The following is a 16,395-nucleotide window of genomic DNA, read 5'->3' as shown; positions in this document are numbered from 1 at the left end:
CTCTCTTTTTTTTGGTTTTTGTTTTAGGCACCCCTTTTCTTCTCTAAAATTTCCACTCAACTGCCTTAGGGTAAAAGTGGAACAGGGTCCATTATTGAGCAGAATACAAATGCGGTTAATTGACTCCCCCTCTCTCTCTCTCCCTCTCTTTCTTTTTTGTTTTAATTTGATTAAAAAGCGAGTGGCAGGAAGGGAATCGTACGATGCACATCTAATAACTCTGCCATCTGTCTCTGCTGCTGGCTAGCTCCCAGCATTGTACGCAGCTGCCTGAGAACTCGATTCGGAGAAAGGGGGGCGGGGGGGGGCGTAGTGGAGGAAGGGAAAAAAAAAAAAAAAAACCCACCACGTCTCTGACCTCGCTCAAACAGAGAGAGGGGGCAGTGTTTTCTGGCTGCTTGGTCAACAACCTACAAAACCGGGTTGCGGAATGAAACAGAGTAACCGAGCGGCCGGCTCAGGGCTCTGCCAGCCCCAGGCTCTCAGACCCCGGGCAGAGGGTGGCCGCCCGCCGGTGAACTTCACCTCGCCACGCCGCAGCCGGCTGCGTGGACAAAAGCGAGCTAGCTAAATGCCATGAAGCCAGGCGTCCCTTCCTTAGGGCTGAGCACCCCAAAGCCACACACACTACACTCTGCAGTCTGGAGTGCCACGGCAATGGCGAACCCAGCTGCGACTTAAGCTTGTTTGCTGGGTTCTAAGGCAAGTTTATTGGTTAAGTCCGAATCTACCAATAGCTCACAGCTGTCAATTCCTAAAAAGGTACCTTAGAGACCACGGTTTTTTTTTTTTTTTCAGAGTTTTGACTCGCCCCAGGAGCCTGATTTCTGCATAAATATTTTAACAAGCGTTCCACGCACGTTTGGTTTTTTGCAAACTTAAATTTTACTAAATTTTAGGAAACCTTAAACCTCCCTTCACCTTTATTGATCGCCACTGAACAATAGAATTGCAAGGTTTCTACCAAGCAGGGGGGATATTTTTGTTGTCCTTTGAAAAATATATCAACTAACAAAAGGGGAGTTTAAAAAAAAAAAAAAAAACGGAAAGGAAAGAGGGGGGGAAGAGATGGGCTGACTTGAGCTTGCCAAATTCAGAGCGCCACAGGAAAGGAGGGCCTCTGGGAACTGATCCCAAATGAAACTAAATCATTTGCATATGCCGAGGCAAATGCCACTGAGCACACATCTACTCTTCAGAATCAACTTTAATAATGCAAAGCACCTATTTCCTTACGACTCAACGCGGTAACAAAACACATACAGTATTAATAGACAACGGAAGGCTGGAGTGGACTGAAGAGTAGAGGCTTAGCTAAGGGTGGAAAGTTTGCCCCACACTAACACACACACACACACACACACACACACACACGCACACACACACACACCACAGGACCCAGAGGTTTGTCTAACTCACTTGCTCTGCATTTATTCGGAAGGTCCCCAGAGGTTTGTGTAAACAGTACTTGAATTATAATCACACATTTCATTCAAATTTCATGCTTTGAGGATTTTTTCCTCATTAGAACAGTTAGTTGTCAATCTGACAGGATCCCATTTGTACCCTTTAAACCACCCTCAGTGTTAACACCCAAAGCCAGGTTGCCTACTGCCACAGGATAGAGTGTGAAAACCGGAACTTGGATGCTGGAATTTGGAGAGAGAAGTTGGGGTGGGATTGTTGCTATGGCCCCTGCGTTACTGTCAGAGAAACCCCTTATTTAGTGGCCTGCCTCTAGATCTTACCTAATGTTCTGGGTGTGACTGCTAGGAGCCCTGGACTATTTCCATAAACAATTATCTCTTTTCATCTTCATTAAATCTATTTTCTTGCACGTTTTGCAAAGATGTAAAGGCCTCTCCATCAATTATATATAAACTCTTACTTCAATGGACTATATTCATAGTTTTAAAGGTAAAGCTATGATTTCTTTAAGAAGGATACCACTAAATACTTTAATTTGATAAGGTGAAAGAGACTTTAAGGTCTTTCGATTTGGCATGTGGAAGAAAATTTGTTCAAATAGGATTAGAACATTAAGCTTTTAGGATTCATTAGCTGATGCGCCCCCCCCCCAAAAGATTCTAACGTTTCAAAAGTGCACATTTGTATTGGTTAATAAAGATGTACAACTTTGAAGGGTTATTTGTGAATGATGCCCAAGGAGGCAAGATGCATTGTCATCCAGTGGTGTGTGGGTTTTGCTTTGCTGCCCTTGAAGTACGTGTCACTCAACAGAACTCAAGTCAGTGCCTTGTCATCTGAGACAGTTCTTCAATCTCAGACTCTGAAGATGTCTTTGTGACAGAAATATCATTTCTGATAAATCTTGAGTGTGAAGCGTGGGGGGTGAGCACAGACGACTAGAGCTGTATGCAAGAATCCACTTGTTTTGTAATAATTTAAAAAGAAGTCTGGCTCTTAAGCTGCCAGTTTGTAAGGCCTTCTACTGGTTTGCATCAGTGTATACTTAACAAATAGGACCTTAGCACTGAGGCCCCTTTCATCACTGAAATGACAGCCAGGCTAAACAGAGGGCCAGCGCGCGCTCTCTCAATCTCTCTCTCTCTCTCTCTCTCTCTCTCTCTCTCTCTCTCTCTCTCTCTCTCTCTCTCTCTCTCTCTCTCTCTCTCTCTCTCTCTCTCTCACTTAACGAGCAAGCATCATTGGGAACACAGTAGATGGTGAAACTTGCCATCAATATTTATTAAATAATAAAACTGATTACTAAAAGATGTCAATATCATTTACTTCTCCTAGCATCTAGCTGACAATTTGTTATTTTTTTTTCCAAGAGTTCCTTGATAAGATATATTTGAAGTGAAGCACAGTTGGTGCTTGCAACATTACATGTACCATGTCACAGAAAACTGGGGATTCTTTGCGCATACACTCCCAAGGCAATGGTGTAACAGTCTGGAAAGGTAGAGAGCTACTCAGTAAAATCTGGTGGGGGGAATTGGATTACATCACTGAACCAGTCACCAGTCAAATCCTACAGTTCTTGAAAACAGACCCTTGGTTAATATGCTCATTCAACCACTCCACAGGCACCTTTTATGTGATTCCCAACTTCCAGTTAAGCTCCGTCTTAGACATGATGGAGCACTCATTGGTCAACATTCCACCTGACGGAGACATGACCAAGCAGCCAAGAGATGCAAGCAGGCTCTTGAACATAATGAAAATTATGACTAATCATTACTGCTTTGATTCAAGTAGGAGCAAATCTATATATTTTAAAGACTTAGGCAATAAATTGTTACAGGTGAAAAGAAAGAAAGAGAGAAAGAGAGAAAGAGAGAAAGAGAGAAAGAAAGAAAGAAAGAAAGAAAGAAAGAAAGAAAGAAAGAAAGAAAGAGAGAGAAAACACTCCCAACCACAGATCATATTAGAGCAGATTCTACCATTTTCCCCAAGAAAAATAACTGCAAACTTACATAACACTAGTGTCTAAATAAACCTACTACACAAATACATGTCTAATCAAATAAAGTGGGGTGGCTTTGAATATGAGCTAAACAATGAATGGACAGATGGGTGGATAGATTAATGGATGGAGGCATGCATGCATGATGATTTCATGGAAGGGATGCCATGCCCCTATCACATAACTTGGTAGAACATGACAACTCCTTGTTCTTGCTTAAGTCACTAATCCCATTAAAGTTTATACGTAGTGTATTCTTTACTTCTACAATGTTGGTCGCTTTTATGTAGCACAGTTGAATTAGGTAAATGTCATGAATTAAGAGATGGGGATATCTATCAATCCAGAGATTGACAGCAAAACAAATAAAATAAGTGAGACTATTCATAAAATCCCCACATTTGGCGAATATCTATCGCATTAATTCTCTTGGTGAGAAGACAGTACTCAATACATCTACAAGGATAAGAAGTTTAAAGAGCAAAGACCTTCGCCTCTTTAATTCTCACAACAGGAACCTTGTGAGAGGTATTTCCATCTCACTTCCAAGACAGGGAATAAAAACTGAAAAGCCTTAGATGACATTCTATAAACCAGAAAGAGACCTGAAGCAACAGAACCAGACTAAGAACAAATGTATGACACCCGGAAGGCTTCCGCTGGAGGGTGGGACTATGGGTATGGGAATGGCACCACTGCTACTCTACAGCAGAGGGAGCTTGGCCAAGCCAGACAGCACAGGTGTGAGTGCTAGCTGCATGCTTTATGTCAAACATCGGCTCCTTCCGGGACTTAAAGGAGAGAAGACAGCTCCCTCAGCAGATCAGCTGTATGTGAGAGAACTCTTTCCCCCTCCCTACTTCCTCTGTGCAAGAAAATAATCGCCATCCTGAAAGGACTTAGGGTCTGGAAGCTTACTAATAAGAAGAAAAAGAAAAAGCATAAAATTACAATCCAAGCAGGTAACTACTCACAATTTCTCTAGAAATTGTAGACCATTAGTATGAGAAGTGTATCTGCACCAGATTTTTAACATTGATTTCTGATAATTCCTTAGGATTCAAAAGTATGTTTCTGTATGTAAAATTAGAAGAACAGCAGATCTTGCGCGTGGCAAGAGGAGGTTGTCTAAGCTGCTCTGAACCACTGAGAAAGGACATGTCAGAGAATGCAGTGCATTTATATCATTTGCTCTCCAGTAGGAGTCACTATAGCCGAGAGATTTAACTCATGAGCTAAGTCGATGTGGATTTTTAAGTAGGAAATGCTTATACATGGACTGCTGTATTATGAAAAATTTGAATAAGCTCTGAGGGCTTGTAATTAGGGGTTAATGTTTAATATCCAAATTAAAGTGCAGTGACAAAAAAAATCCTATTGGGTGTGATGACATACAATTTTTATTAAAGATCTAATTACCAAAATAATGAGCTAGGTACAGAGACACCCAGGCACACAGACAGGAGCAGTCAGTCTCTCTCTCCCACCCTCTTCCTCTTTCTTAACCTACACTTACCTCTCTCCCTCTTTCTGTCCTTTCTCATTTGCTGAGATGAGTGAAAGACTAAGACAGTTTTGCAATCAAATAGTGAACTCTGATAAACTACTGTCTACATCTATTTCTGTCTTGATATTGAGGTGTTTAGAATGTAATATATTTTATGTGCTCTTAAACAGCAATGAAGAGATGAGCCTGGTGGTGCACACCTTTAATTCTAGCACTTGGGAGGCAGAGGCAGATGGATCTCTGAGCTCGAGATCAACCTGATCTACAAAGTGAGTTCCAGGACAGCCAGGGCTGCACTGAGAAACCCTGTCTCAACAAAACAATAATAGTAATAATAATAATAATAATAATAATAATAATAATAATAATAATAGCAGGAATGAAGAGGTCTATGTTAAAAATATTTTCTTGGGGGATAGAGAGATTGTTCAAAAAGCATATACTGCTCTTCCTGAGAACCTAAGTTCGATTCCTAGCACCTACTTCAGGTGGCTAAACATTGTCTGTAACTACAGTTCCACAGCAATTGGAACACTATGGCTACTGTGAGCACCCATGTGCAAGCCCCACCACACACACACACACACACACACACACACACACACACACACTCTTAAAAACACAAGGCTATAATATAAAGAAACAATTTTAATGTTTTTCTTCTCATTAAAATTCTTACTTTAGTTACTATCTCATTATTTAAGAGAATTTATTTGGCTCAAATAAATAGTTAAACGTTATCTTAATAGTTAAATAATTAAAGTTAATCTATTTAAAATAAATACATGCAATATTAATAAATCTTGGGTAAATGCTGATAAGATGGTTCAGCACATAAGGGGTCTTGCCACCAAACCTGACTTTCTGAGTTTGATCCCTGGTTACCCACATGTTGGAGAAAATTGATTTCCGCACACTCTTCTCTGATCCCCAGATTCACAGTGTCGGGCACGCAGACATATATGCACACACACAATAGATAAAGAATGTAAAAAATAAAATATAAAGTAATAGTCACACAATCATTTCAGTGGCATGAAAATGTCTCATGGAATAATAATTAGAAGTTAATATAGGCTACCAGATACGCGAATTTAGTTTGGAAGTAGCTTTTACTACACAATACATCAAATATTAGCAATATTAATATAGACTATGGAACTGAATTTCTACCATGACTTCCTAGTTCCTATGTAATCTTCAACTTAATTCTTTTATGGCTTGGGCTCATGTGTAGACTTTTACATAGCTTACGACATGACCAAATATTTATTTTCTTCATGGCTGGACAGATAGCTCATAGTCATATCGATTGCAAGTACTCCACACTGATTTCTAAGGTAAGCAGTGAAAAAAATATTGGTTTTGAATCAGATTTGTTCCATAAATATTTGACCACTGGGCCTTATCCTTCCTCCTCTGGAAAAAGAGTTCATCCTTTTCCATTGTGGATTGCATGTTATCTGGGAGACAGACAGAGCATGGGGATCAATGTGAAAGCCAGGTCCATGGATCCCGTGGACTTCCTCAGGCTGGACTCCCCATCCCACCCTCCCACCCACTTTCACTGTGCTGTGGAGAAGCATCCCATGAGCATGCCAGTTACATAACTGATCTCAATGGCTATGCAGTTCACTAAGGCCAAGGTCCGAGATGCCATTCCTCAAACAGATCGACCAGCCTGAGCTAACCTACTATAGGACAAGATAAAGTTGGACACCAGCTAGGGGGAGCAGAAGACAGGGATGGGCCTGTTTGATCCTGATGAAAACTGTAGGCTGGACTCCCATGGAAGCTCAGATTACACAAGTGTGAGCAACTTACATACTGAGACAAGCCATCAGGTCTCTCAAATACTAAGTGGAATTACGAAAGCTAACACAAACAAAACTTGTGAACACAGAGAGAGGACATCTTATTTAGGAAGAGGAAACTCAGTCTATTTTTTAGTTTTTCCCTATGTTTTCTCTTCCCTCTGGAAGTATTGGGGAAAAAAAAAAATGTTTCTAGTCAATTATCCTAATACACTGTGACCCATAGCATGTCTCTAAGCACCGTCTACAAACAAAACACTTCTATTTTGGTACAAGGAGGAAGCGTCACACTGAACAATATGAAAACAGGGGTTGAGGAAGTTGACTCAGATCGCTGCATTTCCTGGACTGGGAGCTCCAGGACAGACCTCAGGTCTGAACTGAATGAAATGGGAGAACGGCTGTCTGTCTCTCCGTATTGATTATGTCCCCCCTTACATTGATGCACACAGGCTTTAAAAAGTTACCCAAAATTAAAGGGAGAAATTCTGAGTCTATTTGTTAGGCTAAAGAACTACTTTTGAAAAGTTTCCCCCCCCTCCCCCCCACTGAAAGTGGATTGACGAAGAAGCTCACTGGAATTTGTACACAGGACGAACAGCAAAACAACACACTTTTTTTTTTTTTAAATACGAACTTATGAATAGATATTTGGCTTCCCAGTACATTGCTCAATAATAATCAGGGTGGGGGTAGTACCACAATGCAAGCAATTTTCATTCAAAATAGACTAATTGTCTAGGGCTTGTGAACCCCCTCTGGAGTGGAATTCTAGCAATTTCCTGAGGTTTCTGTTGATTACATTTAATAGTTTGACATCACTGAGTGAGTAGAACGGCAAATTGCTGGACAGAGAACAAACAACTCTCAGACATTGGAGAGGCAGTCTCTGACGGTGCCTATAATAGGAGTACAGGTAATAAGAGAGAGAGAGCCCTGAGGCAGAGAGTGTTCAAGGACAGCACCGTGCTGACCTTCAAGTGTCCAGTTCAGGTTCCTGTTTTATAAAGACCCTGCTTAAAACGCTCTCTTGTGTTACTGGAAGTCAATTTGTTCTAGAATTGATGGCATCTTAAGGAGGAAGCAGGAACAGATCATGCCTCCCTAAGGGTTGTACGGGTCAGTGATTCCTCCCTGTTTCAAACGTTGTGCTCCTCCATGCTAAATGACCTGGGGGTGACCTTTGGTCCCATTGATCTTAAGTCATCCCCCTACACATAAACACAGGCATGACCACAGCGGCACAGGGGAAACAAGTCTTGCATCATCTTCAGCAATGTGTCAGGAAAATCTCACGAGGATCTTAGAAGAAATGCTCTGTAAGAGCTAAGGCACAGATAAGAAAAATTCTGGGCCACTGCTGGGTAAACTGAAATAAACAATTGAGCATTTGTCTAATGCAGACAACATGAAAATAAGAATTGCCCAGTAAAAGTTTGATGTTGACATATACTGACTCTGAACACTAGACCAAGTTAATTATGATGAGTGGTGACGGCTCACAAGGAATATGGAGCAAGGGGGTCTTACCACTCCCCTTTTATGACTGAGAAAAATAACTAATTCAAAAGAGGTTAGTAGAATGTTTTAAAATTATTTTTTTAAATGTGTGTGTATGTATGTGCATGTACACGTATGTAGCAGACAACTTATAGAAGACTTTTCTCTCCTATCTCCATGTACGCTCTAGGGATCAAACTCAGGTCAACAGGCTTTACCCACTGAGCCATTCTCCAAGCTCAGCATCATTGTTATTGGTACCAAATTGCAAAGAAATTGCTTCCCAGTCAGTGACATGAAAGTTTCCTCTATTTTGCTTGACAGGATATTCACTTCCCAAAATGTCAGCATTTGCTTTTCTCCGAACATGACTGTAAAATACTTAAGTTGAAAAATTACTTAAAATAACTGGTCGATTATTTTACCCTTAGTCCTTTATTACAGGATATGGCACATTCTTTGACATCCGTTCAGGCCTTGTAAGTCATGTTTGGTTACCTTTGTACTTAATGCCGATATAAGGTAAATGTGTAGGGACTATGCAAAGGGACGGATCAGAAAGGACAGCACACAGGAAATTGTCAGCTTTATGCATTGAGTGCAGACACTGTGTACCCTTCAGAGTTATTAGTGATACTGAGCTGTGTATAGTTAGCGGTTCCTCATATCTTTGATAGTAAAAAATGTATAGATTTACCTCATAAAATATAGATTCCTAAGAATTACATATTCCTTGGGTATAAACAGTAGTACATAGAGAAACCCCATTTCAAAACCAAACAAAACAACAAAAAAAAAACAACAACAACAAAAACTAAAGAGAGCATGTGAGCCCAACATCCTTTCCCATGTGTAAATTCACTGGACAAGCTGCAGAATCTACAAAAATACAACTGCAAATGCTAGCTGAATCTCTCACTTCCTTTTAAAATCTGAACAAGTTCTGGGTTCATCTAAATCTTTTTTTATCTTCTTATGGAAAATAAGTAATAAAGCTGAAAGTTCTCTGTCATCCCTAAAATCACACCATTGCTTTGTAATAAAGAATCTCAGAAAGATCAACTCAAAACATAAAAGAATAATTGAGAGTTACTTCCATCTTTTACCAAGAAAAGCCTCTCTGATAATTGCTGTGACTTTTGGGGAACAGACAGACTGTGGCCACAATGTGTGCCACATCTGGAAGGCTCTACTATCCAGAACCATGATTGGCAGACCTTTCCAGATAAGAATCATTCTGGGATATGTCCACAAATATTGAATAACATGAACTGCTATTAAATAAATCGTGCCTCTATGTCATTGCCCCAGCATAGCAATGCTGCAGTTGTCACAGACACATAATCAGAGCTCTAACACATTTGCTCACAGGGTGAAGAAAGAAAGACAGTAACTGCAGATTCATTTCTCTTCTTTCCACAATGAAAGGGGTCAAGTTGAGAGGGCTAGAGAGGTACAGGTGAAGGCACCTGCTGTCAGATGGGCCACCAGAACCCACGTGGCAAGTGAAAACCAACTCGTGATCATTGCCCCCTGACCTCTGTGGGCATAGCATGCCACACACATGAAATAGATGAATAAGATAGAATTTACGGTATTTTTTTCTAAGAAAGAAATTGCCAGGTGTGGTTGCACACATCTGTACTCCCAGCACATGGGAGGGAGAAGCCAGCAGATCTCTGTAAGTTGAGGAAAGTCTGGTCTATATGGTGAGTGCCAGCCAACCAAGGCTACATGCTCTGTCAAAAAGAAAGAAGGAAGCCAACAAACAAACAAACAAACAAAAAGAAAGAGAAACAAAAGAATTCAAGTTCAGAGAGAAGGTTTGCCAGATAAACGCAGCTTAACTAGCTAGAACTTCAATTTGAAAATTATGTCTTCTTAAAAATAATTGCATATTATTAAGCTAAAAAAATGAATAGCACCAAATCTACTTTTACTGATAACACACAATTATATGGTAGCTATTCCACTAGCTTTCAAATGTTCTCATTATTATTGATTTCATAGTCGGGTCTTTCTCTTGCTCTTATTAATGAGCTACTGGAATAGAGAGGTGGAGCACGTTGTATTTGATGCCCTGACAGAGTGGGGAAAGGACCTCAACTCCCTTCATTTCTGTGGAGCAGTTAACAGAGCCAACAACATGCCAAAGACTTACATAACATGGATACATGCATTGTCACTTTGAAAGGTGACACTGTTCAGTCACTTGATGTGTGTGATGCACACTCCTGTTCATTTCACAGTCTTTAGTTTTCCTCGGTGGGTCATCTGTCCTTATTCAAGCTATATTCTACCTTAGACATTCCAGCTCACAGGTCTTCCCTGAGTGGGACACCTCCTTCTCACATGATTGGACATTACTGTTCCTTGTTGTGGAGGGAAACAATGAATAAACAGTCTTAACATAACAGTCTCATATATTTAATTTTGGCTTGTTTTCTTTGCCAAGTCAGTCTATTAACCAGATTCTAGGTACTATAGAAAAAAATTCATGTTATTTGTCCCATTGTTAAACATGCTGATAACAAAGAAACTCAACAATAATTATAGTGACATATGGCTGGTTTTGCTTCTATGTTGCATGGTATGCTACCATGGGAGATGTGATTATATTATTTATGATGTAACTGCGATCACTGGATTTTTAAGAGTCATATAATCTCTGCAGTTATTAGTCTACAATGAGCATTACTGGTACTGGGCCTCTTTAAAGTATTATAAAAAGGTCATCTTTGCATAAGTCTTCATGATGGTCTCCCACCAACAGGAGTCTAGCACATAATAGGTGTATAATGAATATGTGTTTGTTTTTTTTTAACGTGATACTTGATTTTTAAAAGGATTCCATTCTAAGTGGGTGTTATGTGATGATGTAAGAAAGTGACATCAACTAAATGGCAGTTCTCAGTTTTGGGGGAGTTTAAACATTTTTTGCCAATATGATAAAATATGATAATATGATGCCCTTTCTACTAGAATTATTGGTAGAATGTTCTACTAGAGTTATATAAGAGTGGTACTAACATTCTGTAAAGGCAAACATGAAATACTCTTCAGATATGGATACACGTAAGTCATAATTCTTATCAAGGGCTTACCTTATCTTATCAAAGGGTTAAAGCTACCTAACACACAGGAAGTGTACACATACAGTCATACACTTTCAATGGCTCTTACGAAGAATATTATGTCAGAAAGCAAACACTACACCATGCTATTTTTTTCTATGGCTTGATCTTTTAGAAAGTCTCTTCACTTGTTGATGTCACAGCTGAAAAAAACTCAGGAGCAATACAATACCTCAGAACTGTACAGGTTGCCTCCATAAGCCCAAATTGTCAGATGTTTGGGAGGAAATTGCCAGAGTTCTATACCTGACATGCCAAGCTGTCTGGAAAGATGTAAATTTCATTTAACTCTTTCTCTCTCTCTTTATATTCTTATTTGTTTCTAAAAAAAAAAAAATTAAACTGCTAATCATTTTGAATTGACCAACTCATAAAATAACTTTCCACCATTGAGATACTTTATCTTTACTATTTATGATTTTGCAACAACAGTAATAAGACCTCGCTGAAATTGAAAATCTCAACTCTCTTTTACATCTCCAGACACATCTTAGCATCTCTGAATGAAGCACAGGTGTTTCGTTTCTTATCTAGTCCAAAGACTGTCACTTAAGCCTGCACTGCGGTGATGGTTACCACATTGGTATTCACAATGCTTCTGCTGTGGAAGTAAACTCACGCCACAGCATCCTCCTGTGCGATTCATTTCATCTGGGCTCTGTAATCTCAACTTGTGATTACTCTATTGTTGTTCTTTGGAGGCTGCAAGTTCTCCATAAAGTTGAAAGGAAGATGAGCCTTGTTTTCCAATGAATATTGCCTTGCTCTCTGCTGTTGAGTCGCAAGCACAGCTGTGCATAGTAGCTTCAACGAAGTGGGGGACAGCCACAGAATAACTTTGCCTCGAGTTCACCCACTATCGGCTCTATGGAATTAGGTACAGTTCTTAGACTCCCAACCACTTGCATTAATATAAACATGGAATTGGTATCAAAAAGCATTGATTGAGGTTGACCTCAAGAGTATTTTCTCTCTATTTTACCTGCTTTGCAGAGCAATATGTAAGGACTAAGCCTATTTCTGTTTCCTACATAGTTATCAATATGCTATATTTTTCAACAATGAAATGATAATAGTAGGGGCATAGCCCAAATTGTTAATTCAAATAACATAATTAAGGACACTATCTTTTAAAAATTATCCATGTAGAGCAATCTTCACAATAAAACAATACCTTATAAACACAACATCCTAGAATACCTTTTATCTATCAGATATCAGTTTTACATTTATTCCAATAAATAGTCAAGTTCTGTAATGGATGAAACATGAGATTTAGGTGGGATCTGCGAGCACATTGTTCCAAGATTATTCAAAAAGGATAAATGAAGCACTAAAATTCACGTACTGAGACCCCCAGCTTAGGAAAGAAACCCCATTCTGTGTGAGAAGGAAACAGCGCAACCTTTTGGTTCCTGAAAATGAACTGCAAATGGAGAAGGTTTTGGTGCCCTCTCTGTCTGTTCTGGAAATGAGAGCGTCCACTTCCAAGTGTAATTCAAAAATAAAAGAAGTGCTAACAATTATTTGAATTACCAAGCTGAATTCATAAATTGTGACTAGGTTCACATGGAACTATAATCTGTAAATGTTCAAAACAATTTATTCCCTATTCTAGAAAACACTTTTATCCTGACCTTGAGAAAAAGTCAAACTTGGGACCGCCTTTCTCAGTTCAGTGGCCAAGAAGTGCTTCATCTCCATTGTTGAGAAGACCCATTTAAATATGGCTTCGTATCCAAACATATACTGATGAATTATTCAGATCTTACTTTTGAAATGTGGGAACAAGAGGAAAGTTTGGCAAACTGGTGCTATATTTTAAATTTAATCATAAATCAGTTTTGGGGGAATTACGAATAATGCCTGAGAAGCCGGCTAAGAACCAGTTTTCGTCACTGAATGAGTGCCGTACTTGCTAAAAGCAAAGAACAAGGCACACACGTCGGAGCACAGAGCATTCGGGCCATAGTCATGGGACTGACACCCAGGGAAACCTGTCCTTAATTTATCCCGTTGTGTGCAGATTTGGCAAGGATCTCCAAACATCATTTACATACCATATGCCCTGAATTACCTAGGCACAATGGCTGTGGATAAATATGTTTCGGGTCTGACTGTTTGCTTCCTTTTATGAGTTTTGCAGCTTTCGGTTCATTTTCACGTTGCTAAATAATTTAATGTGCTATTTCATGCTGCAAAATGATGTTTTGCTAAATCAATAACTATTTTTTTTTTTTTTTTTTTTTTGCCTTGTAACGAGAAAGGAAACGTCCCTGAGGTAAGCGACCAAGGGATATTATTTCTCCTATGTCAGACTCAAATAAAGGAAATCGGCCATTTATGTTTGCCTCGTTTTTAATCTCTGTAGTCTTTATGAGGCATATAAATGAGACACACTCGATGGTAAAACAGGTACAAGTCACATATTATGACCATTGTGGAATACAGAGTTGGTCAACAAGTCCTCATATTTAAAACAGATTTCCAAAAATACATCCTATGGCTTTGCTGCATCTATTCTTTATACAACTGAAGCAATATCATTGGTCTGGGCCTTAGTTTCCCTTGGCCTCTAATAGTAGTGCCCAAATGAATTAACATTTTCCAGATTTTCAAACTAAATTTAAAGCTAATTTAAAAATGTATACTCAAACCAGAATAGCTCAGGAGTCTTGAACAAGATTGGAGCAGAACTGTGTGTATATTTCTCATTATGTGTTATGAATTTAACTATAAATTTCACATTAAAATGACATCAACACCTTCATTTTGGATAATATTTTACACAGTAGGAATATTCATTAATGTAGGATAATAGTGTGATAAGCAGCTTACATATTAAAGAAGCAGGGAAACCTAGTCTACTTTTTACATGAATGAAATAAAACTTAAAAACCCGAATAACTAAAATATTGATTTTAACAAATATTTAACAATGGTTTTGTACTTAGTCAAATGAGGAGCATCCATGTTGTGGGCATTTTCAAATGTAAATATCTCTGAATTATTACAAAATAATCACAGACACTTTTTGATCAGACACTAAATTTTCTATAATATTTAGGACAGAATAAAATATACCAAATAATTCTATTTGTTTTAATTCTATCCCTAAATAAGACAGATGTGCTAGTAGTATGTCTTTGTTCTAACTATTTCGTATAAAGTATCTGAAATTCACAAATTATTCTTACAATTGATAAAAGAGGAAAATCCCATAGCTATGAGGGTTGTATACACAGGTCATTTGTTGGTCTTCAGCTAGAAAATATAAAGTACTCAGATGATTCTTAGCTGGGGGTTAAAATAAATGGCCTGGGAGCTGTTTCTACACAGCAGCATAGAAACATAGAAATAAGTGAAGGGTGTCATCTGGATTCTATCAAATACTTGGTTATCTGCAGAAAAGGACAAGAAAAAGAAAGAAGGTACTATTGGGATACATCGGCAACTAAAGGGTTAACAGACATATGCTGTATAATTAGGAGATGCATTAATGATTATGAATAGTAAATGATTTGGTGCAAAGAAAAAAATTTAGTCAAAGGGACATGTACCTATCTTACATGTTTATTAGTAACTGTATATAACTAGAGAATTCTGCTATTAAGAATCTAGCATTATTGGTGTAAATACTTCCAAGGGTACATCAAATTGTAATCTTTCATACGACATCCATCAAACTAGGCTGGAGATTTTGACAAACATTAAACACAGTAAGGAGGCAATTATGTATGCATGATTTAATCTGCAACTAATTAATATGCAAATTTATTCATATGTTAGTTACTAAATTAAAAATGCAAAGAAGCCCTTATGGTGATTCTCGAAATTTTGCACAAACAGAACATTTAAAATGTAAGAAAAATGAAGTTTTTTTTGAAGCCTACACCACACTTTTGGTGTCTCTAGAACCTGTTGCATTAAGAACACTAAAAAAAAAAAATAGTGTTTAAATACTAGATAATAGTTTAAAAGGTGTGCTAATTTCATGTGAGAATGTGGGAACAGAAAGGTTAATCAGAATTCTCTCGAACTCTTAAGAGATGCTCTCTAATTATCAGACAAATGGTATTCTATCTCTAAGCCTTGTTCCCTGCTCCTGGGGTTGTCGGAGTTGGTCATCTTTCCTGATATCGTGTGTAAACGTTTGGAAGTTTTGATAGGAATAAACAGTATTTGAAAGCAACCATCTATATTGAGAATTCCAGACTAACACTGAGACCATTTGGTGCTCACTAAACATGCAATTCCCTCCTCAAGATGGCAACTCGCTCTTTTCGACTTTGGGAGCAGCTCTCCGCACAGATACTAGGGAAATCTTGAAAAGGTTGGGGGTTCTCTATCACATGTTCCCTCAGAATCTTCAAAGATGTAGTGTGGCTAACAGAAGAGCAACAGCCTCTGAAAGAGTCAGGAGATCATTTTGGCCGGATCTAATCTGACCATTTTAGCTCTGCATTCCCAGAGTTCAAAATGGATTTGAATTTTTAATGTAGAATGAGGGATGTGGACTAGTGATAATTTAAAAATATCTCCGGGTGTCTGTGTACTTGGGAGCATTCAGTGAAGTGCACGGTATTCTGTTTTGGCATAGGACTGCCTTCGGGAGGATTAAACTTTCCCAGGACTGCATAGTGATCAGCAGCAAGACCAACTCTCCTCTGATCACCTTTGCACCTAAAGAGTGCCTCTGACAGACATGCATTCATCTCCTAATGCTGGCTGCTGAAACATCTGTACTGGCCTCAAGAAATCAAGACAAGTCAACTGTACGAGAAAAACACAATAACAGCATCTACGGCTCTTCCCAGGGCACTGAACTCTCACCCACGCTTTAAAAAAAAAAAAAAAAAAAAAAAAAAAAAACGAAATCAGTATCATATCTGCCAAGTGACACATAAAAAAAAAGTTAACCATTGGCTGTTACTTGCATTCACAGTCTGACTCCCATTTCCCAGCTTCCCTTAGCCCGTTCGGATGCCAAGCGGACTACAGCTTGCC

General features: G+C 38.8%; 1 protein-coding gene across 21 annotated transcripts in view; it reads right to left on the bottom strand.

The window, feature by feature from the left end:
- Tcf4 (transcription factor 4) overlaps positions 1–16,395 on the bottom strand; it is a 347,041-nt gene that overhangs the window by 95,675 nt on the left and 234,971 nt on the right. The gene's annotated exons all lie outside the window — the stretch shown is intronic.

The sequence above is a fragment of the Mus pahari genome, chromosome 15 (genome assembly GCF_900095145.1).
Source record: "Mus pahari chromosome 15, PAHARI_EIJ_v1.1, whole genome shotgun sequence".
Lineage (NCBI taxonomy): Eukaryota > Metazoa > Chordata > Mammalia > Rodentia > Muridae > Mus > Mus pahari.
The sequence above is the reverse complement of the archived record's forward strand: the minus strand, read 5'-3'. Positions and strand labels throughout refer to the sequence as shown.